We start from the raw sequence: 14,463 nt of genomic DNA on the forward strand, positions 1-14,463 counted from the left end.
AAAACAAACAAAAAAGGAAAATATTTTAAGGTATTTACACTTGCTGTTCATCACAATGAACATTTACTATACACTAACTAAAAAATCATCCACGTAACAGAAATCTCGGCTCATATTAAAAGAGATGTCTAATTTCATTAACTGAACTCTTGTTGTATGGTAGAATGCCATTTCACCAGCTTGTTGTTTTTCCTGAATATTCAGAAGCATGGCATCTGCGCTCGGTTGCAGAGACAGGACGTCTTAAGGTATACAGGCTTAGGAAACAAAAGCTGTAACCAAAAATGAAAACCAAGAGACGGGGATCTAAGCTCTGCCTTCTGCTCATCCTTTCAATGCTGGACCAAAGCTCAATAGTTATATGCACATTGTACAGAGAAATGGCTAAATGTCGCTGACAATCTTGAAATATGTAACCGATTGAAGAAAATTGATTAAACGGAGGAGTATATCATTTCGAATTACCTCAGCACTGTCCTGCTAAGTAGTGAGCAATGTCAAAACACGATACCTTTCTGTAAAAGTTCAACATGAAGGACTTGTGTATATGTTTGTAAGTAGTTTTCAGATTCTCACCTGCTTTACTTTTACCATGTGCTTTCCAGGGTCACGTGTATAGAACAGACGATTGTTACCTGACTTTCTTCTTTTTTATCATTGGGTTTCTGCATTGTTAATGTTTGTTTTTCTCTTTCCACTATGTGAGATGCATTTTTGAGTTTGATTGCCTGGAATTGCCCTGTATAAATGGAGAACAAAGAAAAGTTGGCAGTTCAACGCAATTGCTTTCGAAAGCTGATGGAAACCTTTTGAAATTTATTGAAGAACACAGACTGGAATACACACACACACACACACGCACACAAACACGCAGTCGAGTTTAAAAAGTCAACGTTGTTATTACTCTCAAGACCTCGAAACCAAAGCTGTTTAACCTGCTAAGGATGCTTTAAATTTTATAGACTGAAAACTGTATGTATTATATAGAGCAATATCTGTTCGGTCAGTTAAGCTGCACTTTGTGTATTTCTTAACAGCTTCAAGTCTGTCACATTAATTTGTACCATAATAATTAATAATAAACAATTGTTTGACATGAAACATGATGGCTGCATTTCTTGTTGAAGAATGTTCATCAGATTTAAAAGACAAAAAGGAAGAATGTCCAGAAGATGATTTCTATCTATCTATCTATCTATCTATCTATCTATCTATCTATCTATCTATCTATCTATCTATCTATCTATCTATCTATCTATCTATCTATCTATCTATCTATCTATCTATCTATCTATCTATCTATCTATCTATCCATCCATCCATCCATCCATCCATCCATCCATCCATCCATCCATCCATCCATCCATCCATCCATCCATCCATCCATCCATCCATCCATCCATCCATCCATCCATCCATCCATCCATCCATCCATCCATCCATCCATCCATCCATCCATCCATCCATCCATCCATCCATCCATCCGTGTATATATATATATATATATATATATATATATATATATATATAATAAGTAATATCAGCATCAGTACAGCCTCTTTACCCTTTGTGTATTACTCCGCCCACATACAGCCAGCAACAAGCAGACACTACAGTTTAACAAATAGTACTACCGTTACACAACAAAATATAGTTTTGAGGCCTTTTAGTTGAGAATATAGTTGTTTAGATTGCAACTATGCAGTTTGTTTGCAAGAATAGTGCCTATTTTAAAATATTTACAATTTCTGAGAGACAGCTCGTCGGCGACAGTTGACGTTTTCTATCTTCAAGAAGGCGACTGAACAGCATAATAAACCTTTACGCTTAGAAGATATAACAGTCTGATTTCTAACTATAGCAGATCAAATCAACATTAAACTGGTAAGCAGCCTGCCAACACTTCCGTTTTTCATGGGAGTATCCCATATTTCAGACCAGTCTCCCGCAAACATCCCGTTTTTATGTCTTTCTAAAAAAAACTCTCGTAAGTTCACCCACCCCCCTCTTTGGTACAGTCTGTAAACTAAACACCCTCGGGTTGCCAACTTTGGCACAGTACCCGATCGAAGCGGCCACCCAAAACCCGCTGCATCCTATCCCAGTTCTAAACCTCACCCCCCAACACCCCCTATAAGTAATATATTCATTTATTCATCCATTCATTTTCCTAGGCTTAGTGCCTTATTTATCAGGGGCCATCTCAGCGGTATGAACCGGCAACTATTTGGCATATGTTTTAGGCTGAGGATGCCCTTCCAGCTGCAACCCAGTACAGGGAAACACCCATACACTAGCATTCACACAGGCACTCATATATTATGGGCAATTTAGTATATTAAATTAATTTATACCACACGTCTTTGAATTGTAGGGGAACTCGGAGGAAACCTACACCAACATAGGAAGAATATGAAAATTCCACACAGAAATGCCAACTGACCCAGCCAGGACTCGAACCAGCGTCCTTTTTTGCTGTGAGGCAACAGTACTAAGCTACCATGTAGCCAGGGCCCTTTTTTTTTAAGTAATCCACTAGGATTTTGGATAACGGATTGGATCAAGTCTTGAAAATTGTTTTTTCAAAAGAAAAACACGGATTACATAATTGGGTGAGATCACGTAATCTAATCTTGGTTTTGATCTGGATCAAACATTTAGTTTGAGGGTTTTTTAGACCTTTTTTGTAGGATTTGCATCACTTTGACCTAAAAAATCTGGATTAAACTGATCCCATCAGAAGGGTGGATTCTGCGTGGATTTCATGCCCAAAATGTAATGAAAACTTTAAAAACGTATCAAATAATACTATATTTGGATCATGTATCTTACAATATATTTTATTTATTCATAAGGTTTTAATTGTATTTGTTCATCCATCAGGCTACATTAATTAGGTAGGCTTTAATGTATTCAGCCTTTCAGTATAGGCCTACAGCAAAGTAGAAAGAGTTTGGCCTTTTAAAATAATCCCCCAAACAGCTTTCAAAACTGACCAAAAACAATAAATTTTATTCTGTCACTAATTGATTTAAATATTCATCACAAAGGAAAATATTTTTGTTTTTAGAATATTTATTAGTTATACACACAATGATTACAAAATAACCAAAAAATGCAAAGAATGGCAATCTCTGATTTTTGAAATCACTTTTAACAATTACAAAATGAGCCTGAAAGGGCAGAAGCACAGCTTCATCTGGCAAAGGAACAACTGACCAAACTGCAGCAAACCAAGGCCAGACTTGAGATCCACCTCCTAAAGGCTCGCTCAGACAAGCTGGTCTCTACACATCAGATGAGGAAGTCTGAAATTATTGTGGAGGTTTTGACATTAAGTCCTTTTTTAATTCAATACATCTATATTTAAAACTTGTTCTAAATATCCTCAATGTACTGTGTTTGTGTTGTAGGTCTCAGAAGAGTGGACTGCTGGAAGAGAATGGGGTGGGGGGTTTTCTTGTTTTTCATTATTTATTTATTTATTTTTTTAAATTGTGTGTGTTTTCATATCAAATAAAAAAAAAGTGACCGCACACTGGCTATTCTACTTGTTTCTCTTTACATATCTATAGTTCCACATTGTGATTTCCTATCCTGTTCGAGCACTGGTTATCCAGATTTAGTGATCCTGAAAAGTTCCCATCCGGATCAGATTGATCCAATCCGATGTTGCTTTGAAAAACTGGCTCAAAAAGTAAGATGGATTACATGATCACTGATCGCAAAAAAAAAAAAAAAAGTATTACTAAATCCGGATAAATTTTATCTGGATTAAACCTTTTAAAAAACTGGCCCCAGATGATATATAGTAGATTACTATTTCATATAAAATCTGTGGAATACTTGATTCTTATTGGTGAGGATCAGTGTTGGGTAAGTTACTTTGCAAACATAATTTATACTAATTACATCACCAAAATGTACGTAACGAATATGGCTGATCAGACACATAATTATTTAGCTTTATTCCACAAATAATACCCCATCAACCTCTCCTACCCAGAAAAAGACTGGATGTTCAGTAGGGGTGCAACTGTTCAATCTACTCATGGTTCGGTATGTATCACAGTTACGGTACGGTTTGTGCTACGCTTTAAAAAAAGTTCAAACAGAACAATTCAAAGAACAATATACATATTTATTGGGTAACAAACATCAGACAATGCAACATCTTCATGCATATGACTGTAGATTTGTGCTCTTCCATTAATTAAATAAAAATGGGGCATTCTGAAAAATGTATGTTCAAATAAAATGCAGCTCGTGGGAAAATATCTGTATATTAATGTGAGGCTACTGCTCGGCCCCGATCATCTCCGATTATTCCACACTTATTCCATTATTCCAAGGCTTTTATATATATATATATATATATATATATATATATATATATATATATATATATATATATATATATATATATATATATATATATATATACACAAATATCTCTTTTAAATGACTATTTTCTACAGAATGCATTACAATACTATATTTGTGCATATACATTATATTATTCAGTACTAAAGCTAAATTTTGAACTAATCGAACAAAACAATTAACTGAAGATCAGTCCAAATATTAGTACACCCAAATGAATACGTAAAGGGATGTTATTCATTAATTCATTTTCTTTTCGGCTTAGTCCCTTTATTAATCCGGGGTGGCTACAGGTGAATGAACCGCCAATATATCAGTACGTTTTTATGCAGCGGATGCCCTTCCAGCCGCAACCCATCTCTGGGAAACATCCACACACACTTATACACTACAGGCAATTTATCCTACCCAAATCACCTGAACCACATGTCTTTGGACTGTGGGGAAACCGGAGCACCCGGAGGATATATTTACTATATATTTACTATGAAATTTAATTTTAAGTTTTAAAGCTAAATGACTATAAAGTTTGAATCATTATTAAGAGGTTAAGTGAATTAAAATGGCATCAAATTACAGCAGGTGAATTTTAACATTACCTTGATTAAGCTTTAACTTAAGACTTAGCCTGAGAGTTAGCCTGCCCCGGACCAGGCTAGATCCCAGCATAAGTTGCCAGAGTAGCTGAGTTTGAACTATCGTAAATTTTATTTATAAAACCAAATTCGCCATTAATAAACCTAACTTAGCAAAATAAGCCTGACTCTTTCTTTAAGCTTGGTTTATGAAACAGGCCCCTGTTCTTAGCAGACAGCGGGTAAACAGAGGGAATAACGGGAGTGATCAGGTGTGTAAAAGAACGCCCAGCAGAAGCGGGACTGAAGTAACAGACCTGTTGTATGTTCGCAGACCTCGATCCGACTGTTAGTGACCACCAATCTAATGCTTTGCAACAACAACAACACAATGACATTGATTATGTTTTTGTGTCTGTCTGATTTTATATTGAGTGTCTGTTGAAATAATGATGGCAATGTGCTGTGATTTGGCCTCACCTGCACATCGTTATCTCCTTTAATTGCCATGCTGAAACACACAGAAGCTCCACACGCACACACCGACACTTGAGGAAACGTGATGTCAACAACAGATTTACATACAAAGAGGTGACTGGACAGGTCTTCGCATGTGTAATGGATGGGAAACAGAAGCGTAGTTAGTCAGTTGTTACAGTTGTTTTTATTAAGAAACCAATAATAATGCTGCATATTCTGAACTGCAGATCACAGGGCGCACCGAACCATGGGAGTACAACAGGACGATGTGTTTTTTCACAGAGAACCGTTGCATCCCTAATGGTCAGTGTGTATTACCATTCCAAGGTATTTACGACACGAAGGAATGTTGAGAAATGACTTGCTTAAGACTGACACTTTTAATGTAAACATTTATTCCCTCTTTATGTGTAATCAGGTGTTTTGTAACAAGTCTCTTGCTCATGTATTAATATTACGGTTTTAACACTTCTGCAATCAATGTTTAAATCTACCACAGCTAAACAAGATCATAGATAGTTTATGTTTGAGAACTAATTTGGTGAACTGAACAATTGTTTACATTTTATGTTAATATGTGTGCAACATATTAACATTTACGAAGCTTTAAACATTTCTGCATCAGCTTACACCCAGAATGCATATGCAGATCACTATGCTTTGGAACAAAGGCCCATAGAACTTCATTCATTCATTCATTTTCTTGTCGGCTTAGTCCCTTTATTAATCTGGGGTCACCACAGCGGAATGAACTGCCAACTTATCCAGCAAGTTTTTACGCAGCGGATGCCCTTCCAGCCGCAACTCATCTCTGGGAAACATCCACTCACACATTCACACACACACACACTCATACACTATGGACAATTTAGCCTACCCAATTCACCTGCAGCATGTCTTTGGACTGTGGGGGAAACCGGAGCACCCTGAGGAAACCCATGCAAAGGCAGGGAGAACATGAAAACTCCACACAGAAATGCCAACTGAGCCAAGGTACGAACCAGCGACCCAGCAACCTTCTTGCTGTGAGGCGACAGCACTACCTACTGCGCCACTGCCTCGCCCCATAGAACTTCCTATGGGAAAATAACTTTCTCATTGGTCAACTCAGCTGCAGAGGGTGGGTACAAAACCCCAGGAGAACCCCAGAGAGAAACAAAACAGGAAGAGAACCGACACAGTTTCTCTTAAGATTTAGTGAAGAGACTTGGACCCTAGAAAAATGGGTTAACCGCACAGCTCAGACATTCCCATTTCGATAACATTCTTTCTTTTTTTTCCGTCGAGAGTCTGCTCAAGTTTAGTGTGCCGTGAAACCAAAAGTCAACACCACTACCATTTTTGCCACCTCAACTGAAAATCCAGACTCCACCCCACTCCAAGCCTCACGAGGACAAAGAGCCGACCACCAGCTGAGCATGTGGGAATAGCTCAACAGAGGAAGTTCTTCACATCACAAACAGAATGCAAGTAATGCCTCCAGATTACCACTGAACTGGTGTAAATTAAATGCAACCCTAAAGAAACCATAGAAGGGTTAAATTGATTATTTTTGGTTTGCTTGGTTTGGTCTTACAGAATCCGAGGTTTTTTCATGATTAACACTCTCTTAAACTCTTATTTTTCTCCATTTACTCTTTTCTTCAACATGTATGAATGTGTGTTTGGGTTAGGTGTTAGGCTGCGTCCGAAACCTCCTAGTACACAGTAGGTACTGCATTTGTATTTAAACATACTACTCAGGCGTTAGAAAAGTATGTTCTATACGGTATGAATGTTAGAAGTATTAGTGGAATTCGGATGTATTACATCCAACATTTCGTCATTGTCATTTTATCACCATTCGTCATTTCTGCGTTTTTAAGTCTGTCTAAGCCAGGTCCAAGCAAAATGCCAGCAGTTGTCTGTAGTACCCCTCACTCTCCGCCTCTTTGCCCTTGTTTGGTATGAACCAGTGTGAACTTGCTTGGTAAGATGACTGTGGAGAGAGGTGTTTTCTCTGAAGCAGGATTCCTCGTGACCATATATATGTAACACCTGCTTTTATTTGGATTTTTTGTTTTTGCGGTTATATACTATAATGTGTTTCTGTTTAGTACAGCATATTATTTACAGTAAATAACTGAACTGAACTATTAAGCCTTATATACCTTAATACCGGTGAGCGATATACCCGGTGAGTGATAAAACATTGCATTCCTCTGTAGCACATCCTCGTGTTGTCTGTAATAGTGTTGTCCTGGTACTGAAGTTTTAAAAGGTCCATTTCCCGCTAACATTTAAGCGCTGCTGAGTGCGTTAATAAACAGCGCTGATTTGCTATAGTATTCACCAGTGCTCACATCACTCAAAGTCTTTTGTGTCCCCAGAATGTGTCTGTAAAGTTTCAGCTCAAAACACCCATCAGATTATTTATTATAGGTGTTTGAAGTGTCTGTATTATAGCTGGGAAAAGGTTGTTGCTGTTTTTACTACAGTAAGAACTTTATCAATCAGTATTTGATGCATTTTTTGTGGAGTTGCAACAAGGAGTTCACGCACACACATACACATAGCGCAGACACATACACACTCACATAGAGCAGACACACACATACACACATAGCGTAGACATACACACACAAATAGCGCAGACACACACACACACACAGAGTGACAGAGAGAGAGACACGCGGCTGTGCTGATGAAGTGAATCTGAAGTTAATAGCTGTAATTAATTACACCCGTGCATACGTTTTAAAACATGTTAAACTTGTAAAACTCACTCTTGATCACGTTTGATGATGACTGATGATCCTAGCAAACTGAACAGACCTTTTATTCCCGGTTGCTTTGCGCTCATCCTGTCTTGTTGATATGATTATATGCGTTACTACGGAGACATGTTAATGCGTGCAGCTGTCAATCAATATTGGTGGGCGGGGGGACAGGTTGCAGTTGATCTGAAAACCGCTCCAATTGGTCCACCAGTTTTATGTTGTTAAATTTGAAAAAAAAAAAGGACTGGGTGTGTTTATTTCACCCCAATATGACAGTATATACACTAAACTTACACACATGTCTGTCCAAACAGCTTTAAAGGGCACCTAGGTTACCCCTTTTTTTCAGATTTAATATAAGTCTTTTGCGTCTCTAGAATATGTATATAAAGTTTCAGCTCAAAACACCCATCAGATTTTTCATTATACCTTTTACAAGATGCTGTTTTATACTGATTTCCAGCAGGGGGTGGTTTTGTCGTACTGCGCCTTTAAGATGAGTCTTTCCCGCCTACTGTTTTACATGCCTTCCCGCGTGCTTTAATCTCCTCCCTCGGCTGCGTCAGACAACAGACAGAGTTAAAGGAAGAAGGTCTCATGTAGCGTTTGTGAGAAATACTACAGTAAGAACTAACCTTTACTAATCAGTATTGTGAAGTTGCGTGGATGAGTCAAACACAATATCATTACAAAGTTTACGCGCGCGCACACACACACACACAGATGTACACGCACACCACAGCTGACACACACACACAGGCAGGGAGACAGACAGAGCGCGCTTAGCACTGTTTTTGCACTCGTATGTGACAGGATACAGGCTAACCTTCAGTACTGTGTGGATATCTGTGATGTTAATGTACAAAATAAACCTGATTTAACTTCCACAAACCGGGATTGAGGCGTCTTCTTTTATAATTGTTCTGACACGCGGCTGTGCTGATGAAATAAAGCTGAAGTAAATTGCTTTAATTAAGTACACAAATACTCTGTTTTAAAACACTTTAAACATGTGAAACTTACTCTTAATCACATTTGATGATGATTGCTGATCCTAGCGAACAGAACAGACCTTTTATTCCCGGTCGCTTTGCGTATGTCTGCCTGGTCTTGTTGACATATACACGTGACTACCGAAACATGTTAATGCGTGCAGCTGTCAATCAATTCGGTGGGCGGGGGGATCGCACTCCTATGTAAAGTTGCGGTCAGTCTGAAAACCGCTCTAATTGGTCCACCGTTTTTATGTTGTTAAATTAAAAAAAAGGACTGGGTGTGTTTGTATCACCCCAATATGATGGTCTATACACTATATATACACATATGTTTGTCCAAATAGCTTGGAAAGAAGATTTTTCACCATAGGTGCCCTTTAAAAGTAGATTTTTTACCATAGGTGTCCTTTAAGACCTTATGTCCAGTGTTGTGTTTGTATTTATGATTAATTTATGTTATTATATTATATTATTTATATTATATTATTTAGAGACATGACATCTCGTTTCTCTGTATGTCCACACATGTAGCAGAATGACAATAAAGCTTGCCTCGACTGGAAAAGTTGACAAAACAAAGATCCAGTTCCCATAATGCAATTCGATAGCACAACCTACAGCTAACTTTTAATTAGAAGTTTCTACAGTGTTTGTTTCTCTAAGTTCTTCAACTTCAAGTATAAAACAGCAAAATGTTATATTTTTTTTAAAACAACAAAAGCTTAAAAGAGATATGATGATGATGGTAAATAATAGCCATATGGTCAAACTTGAAATTACTTGCGCATACTCTGAATAATGCCTTAGAAGCTTTTGTCACGCAACAGAGCGATGTACTTTCAAGAGTTTGGCTGAATTCAAACGTTTGTTTGGCAAAACAATCTCGTTTAACCTTTAAAAGACACATTGTCTTGCTATTTTAACCACGTTAAAGCCACTAGATTTTCCAGTGATTCGTCTCTTCCTGTGAACAATAGCCGTCTTTCATTCTGTCGCTCTGTAATGCAGCGTCCTTCCATGTAATCGCTGATATAAAGCGAAGAGCGCACAGAAATGCTTTTCTTCTTAAAGCCGAACAAGCTTTCAATGGTGAATTCACACCTAAAAGCAAACCGGCGGCCCACGGGCTTCCAGGGTCAGCAGCAATTCATTTAGATTTCCATAGGGTCAGTAGAGAGGAATCCATTGCCAGGGTTATTTCGCATCAATATTTCATTTCTTTGCTGCAACAGATAACAATAATGAGCCGTCTCTAAGAGAGAAAGCACATTCTCTGCTGAAAGGCTTTTGAAAGTAAACTCTGAAGTTTGTGACGGCTTCTCTTGTCCACGAAGCCTTTGAAAGCTTGACTGGCTGGCAAATTGAAGAGCGGTAAATAAATAAATATTAATCATAAAGAAGCACATACAACATAAATTATTAACATTAGGCTGAGAACTGATGTTTGCGCCGTCCTTTCTTCTCATCCTGCTCTTCATTTCAAACGTAGCAGATGTATTTTTCAGTTGTATAGGCTAAAAGTTGTGCTATTTGAAATTCTTTTGTTTTGTCTACACCATTTCATCATATTTTCTATTAGTTCTGTAATGAACGCGCAGAGATGTGCTATTTTTGCAGCCATTGTTTTTGCCGTTCGAGCTGAAGCTTTTCAAAAACTTTTCCAAGTAGGAAGAAAGTACAACGGCTCCATTTTTGAAGCAATTACAGGGATCTTTCTGCTAAATAAGCCAGTTTTCTAGTTGCTCTCGGGTAGCGATTCAGGCAACGAGAAGTAGTAATAGATGTACATGGATTGTAATAGCCTGAAACCATTAACTTATGCCATTTGTTAAGTGCTCGCTGCTAATACCAGGCTGGACCCCTTATGTTCGTTCATTCATTCATTTTCTTTTAGTCCCTTTCCCTTATGTCTTCAGATATATTTCCATTATCTAGCGAAGACCCAAAAAGGGAGATTTTGATTCTCATATGACAGCATCACACTGTTCCTGCAGATTTATAAGTTCCAAATCCATGATTTAATTTATCTGTAATTTTTTTTTTTTTTTTAATTAGGCCAACTTTTTTAAGCAAGGGTTTAACTTAAATTGGGTTAAATGGATGGTTCACGCAAAAAGGAAAACTGTTATCATTTACTCAACCTTGACTTGTTCCAAACCAGAATTTATGTTCTTTTTGTTTTTGACATGCTCAAAAAAAGTATATGTTGGCTTTACAACATGGTATTACAAGGGAGTATGTTACATTAATGATTCTAATGTTATTACAGCCTCAATATAAATGCATACATTCACAATTGACCTTCAGGCCACCGGGAAATGTCCCGTTGCTCCCTATGTACAGTCCGCCCCTAGCAACAAGTTCTAAACTCTAAGGGCTCTATTTTAACGATCTAGGTGCAAAGTCCAATGCGCAGGGCGCGAAAGCATTAAGGGTGTGTCTGAATCCACCTTTTCTATTTTACGGACGGAAAAATCTGCTCTGCGCCACTGCGTATGGTGTAACAGGGTTGAACTTATTCTCTTAATGAGTGTGTGGGTGTGTTTTGAAAATAAACCAATCAGAGTCTCATCTCCCATTCCTTTTAAGAGACAGTTGCGTCCTGCCATTGTACATTTGTAAGTGGAAAAACTGAATGCTTCACTAGTGAGAAAACAGTTAAACAAACCATCTGCAGCGCGAGGATAAAGAATGATCCTCCTCATTCTTTACTTTCACTTTCTCTTTTTCGGGGATAAGGAAACTTGTTGTACGCACAGACATCCATTAGCTTACATAATTAATGTTTGTAAATATATTTGCCTATCGCTGTACATCCTGTGTGTTTTAAGCAATGTTTAAGCGAGGCGCACAACTAACATGCTCTGCGCTGGTCTTTAGACCTCCTCTCAGCTGGTCTATTGTGCCGTCTATTTTAGTTCCTCAAAATAGCGCCAACAATGCGCCTTAACACACCTTTTATCTAGACCGAAACACCCATGAGTCCACAAAGTGCAAATGGATTTGCTATTTAAACTATGTGGTGGAAATGCAGGAAAACTAGTGTCTGAAAATAGCAACACGTCATAGAAACATTTACACTTATTGCGCCGGGTGTATGATGATAGGGCCCTAAAACTCTTTTTTTTTTTTTTTTTTTTTTTTGAGTGAGATGATAATGGTCTAATAAGAGTGGAGGGGTTATTTAAGTTGAGAGAGATTTATTTTATACACAACAAAGTTTTACATATCCCAAAAGGTGCTATATTAAATTAAAATCTACTGTAGATATTTAGGTGACCATTTGAGTATAGTGAACTCATGTTCAAGAATTAATTCATCCTGCTGAAATTAGACATCAAGATGGGTACAGTGTGGTCACTACGGGAATGGACATGGTCGACAACAATACTGTACAGTTGTGTCATTTAAACATGTGGCAGCAGAAGTTGTGTCATGTCATGTTTTCAGCTTGCAGCAGTGCACTTCTGCTGCTGTTGCTCATCTGCTTCAAGGTTTAACATGTTATGGATTTGAAAAAGTCTGAAGAAATTTGACTGTGACAAGGTAAACATAACTTGACAAAAAAAAATTTACAATGTATATTAAACCCACATATACAGTTAAAAGAGTCAACGATGCACATAAATCACATACACACATTTATGCTGTGTGTGTTGTTCCCTTCAGTATTACTTTAGTAGTTATTTCCACTATTTTAGATGTGCTTTCTGTCCTCCTGTGTTGATATGTATTTTTGTAAACAATTTAAATGAAAACAATTAAGTGTGTGTTTGTGCACACTTCTCATTATTTCTCATTATTTACTCTAGGGAGAACAAAATAATCTTAAGGACCAAAACACAATCCAAAAGAGATATGGTTGTGATACTCTTGTTACGTTAAAATAGGCATAATGTTTTTCAACTATGAATAAAAATAAAATGTCATTATGTCAAATGTTCTTGCATTCTCGCTGGTTCATTCTCCCTATCTAACTTGTTAAGTCTGAACTTACATGGAAAGGATGCAAGTTGGAAATTTGTGTACTTGATATTGAGAAACGACCCCAATCAGGGAGTGAATATCAGCAGCCAAGCCTCCGTTTTCAGATGTCTCCATTTTCCTCCATTTACAGTGACATGGAGCACCAGCATTTTCAAATGAATATAGCCTCTTCAGCATTTTCAAAACTCTCCGTTTTCAGTGGTCGATAACTTCAGGGAAGTGTGAAAAGAAGGCTTATCCACAGCAAACGAAGGATTTCAAACATATTAGTGTTAACAGAGCCTGAGATAATGTTAATTAAAAGGCAAATGTTAATTAGATCAAAAACCAAATCTGCAAGCTGTGGCTTTGGTTTCAGAAGACTGAAGGACAGATCTTGATTCATTGACCAAAAGAACCACTGTCTCCAGTTCATCTGTCAACTAATAAGCTTAAACACAAAGGTAATGTAACACAGCTGGCTACAGTATTTGTTCATGTAAATAATTAATTTCTACAGGTATCTGATTTTACCGCTGATGACTCCATATTATTATTATTAAAGCTACAGATCAGTGTGAACTCCACAATTTAAAGGGCTGACCCTCTCCACATCTTGTTTTGATGCCTTTCAGGGGAGATCAAGCATTAAAGGGCTCAAATTTTGGCCTTTTTGCAAGATGTAAAATAAGTCTTTTCTGCCTCCAGAATGTCTGTGAAGTTTCAGGTCAAATACCAATCGGATGATTTATTATGGCCTGATGGAAATGTCAGTTTTGGGGTCAGATGGAATTGTAGCAGTTTTGGCGTATGTGCCTTTAACATGTGTCAATTAAAAATGAGCTGGTTCTCCCAATCCTGCCTTCTCTTGGGACATATACCCTCAGAGAAGTATAAAGCTGCAGTCACACATCACTTTTTGCCCCATTGACTTAAATTCATATGCATGCAAATGTGGCTGACTGGAACAGCAAGCTCGTGCAACAGGTTTTGCATGTCGGTGCATTCAAAAGTTCAAGTTTGTTGAACTCTGAACTCTGATCTGCGATTTTCTGACAGAAGATCAAGACTTGACTCCTCTGTGCAGATATTTTAAGTATCACAAGTACCACACATACCACATTAAAAGGAATGAGCACACACAAATGCCATAACAATGCTAGCTGCGCATGTGTTTAACATGTTATGCTGTTTTTATTCAGAGCAAATGTGATAAGTTGCCCTCCAAACAGGCAAATATGCTTGTATATAGAGATCCATTATATCTATATTACTATACTAAATAAACTTGATTTAATGTCCACA

The sequence above is a fragment of the Danio rerio genome, chromosome 24, assembly GCF_052040795.2.
Source record: "Danio rerio strain M-AB ecotype USA chromosome 24, GRCz13ab, whole genome shotgun sequence".
NCBI lineage: Eukaryota > Metazoa > Chordata > Actinopteri > Cypriniformes > Danionidae > Danio > Danio rerio.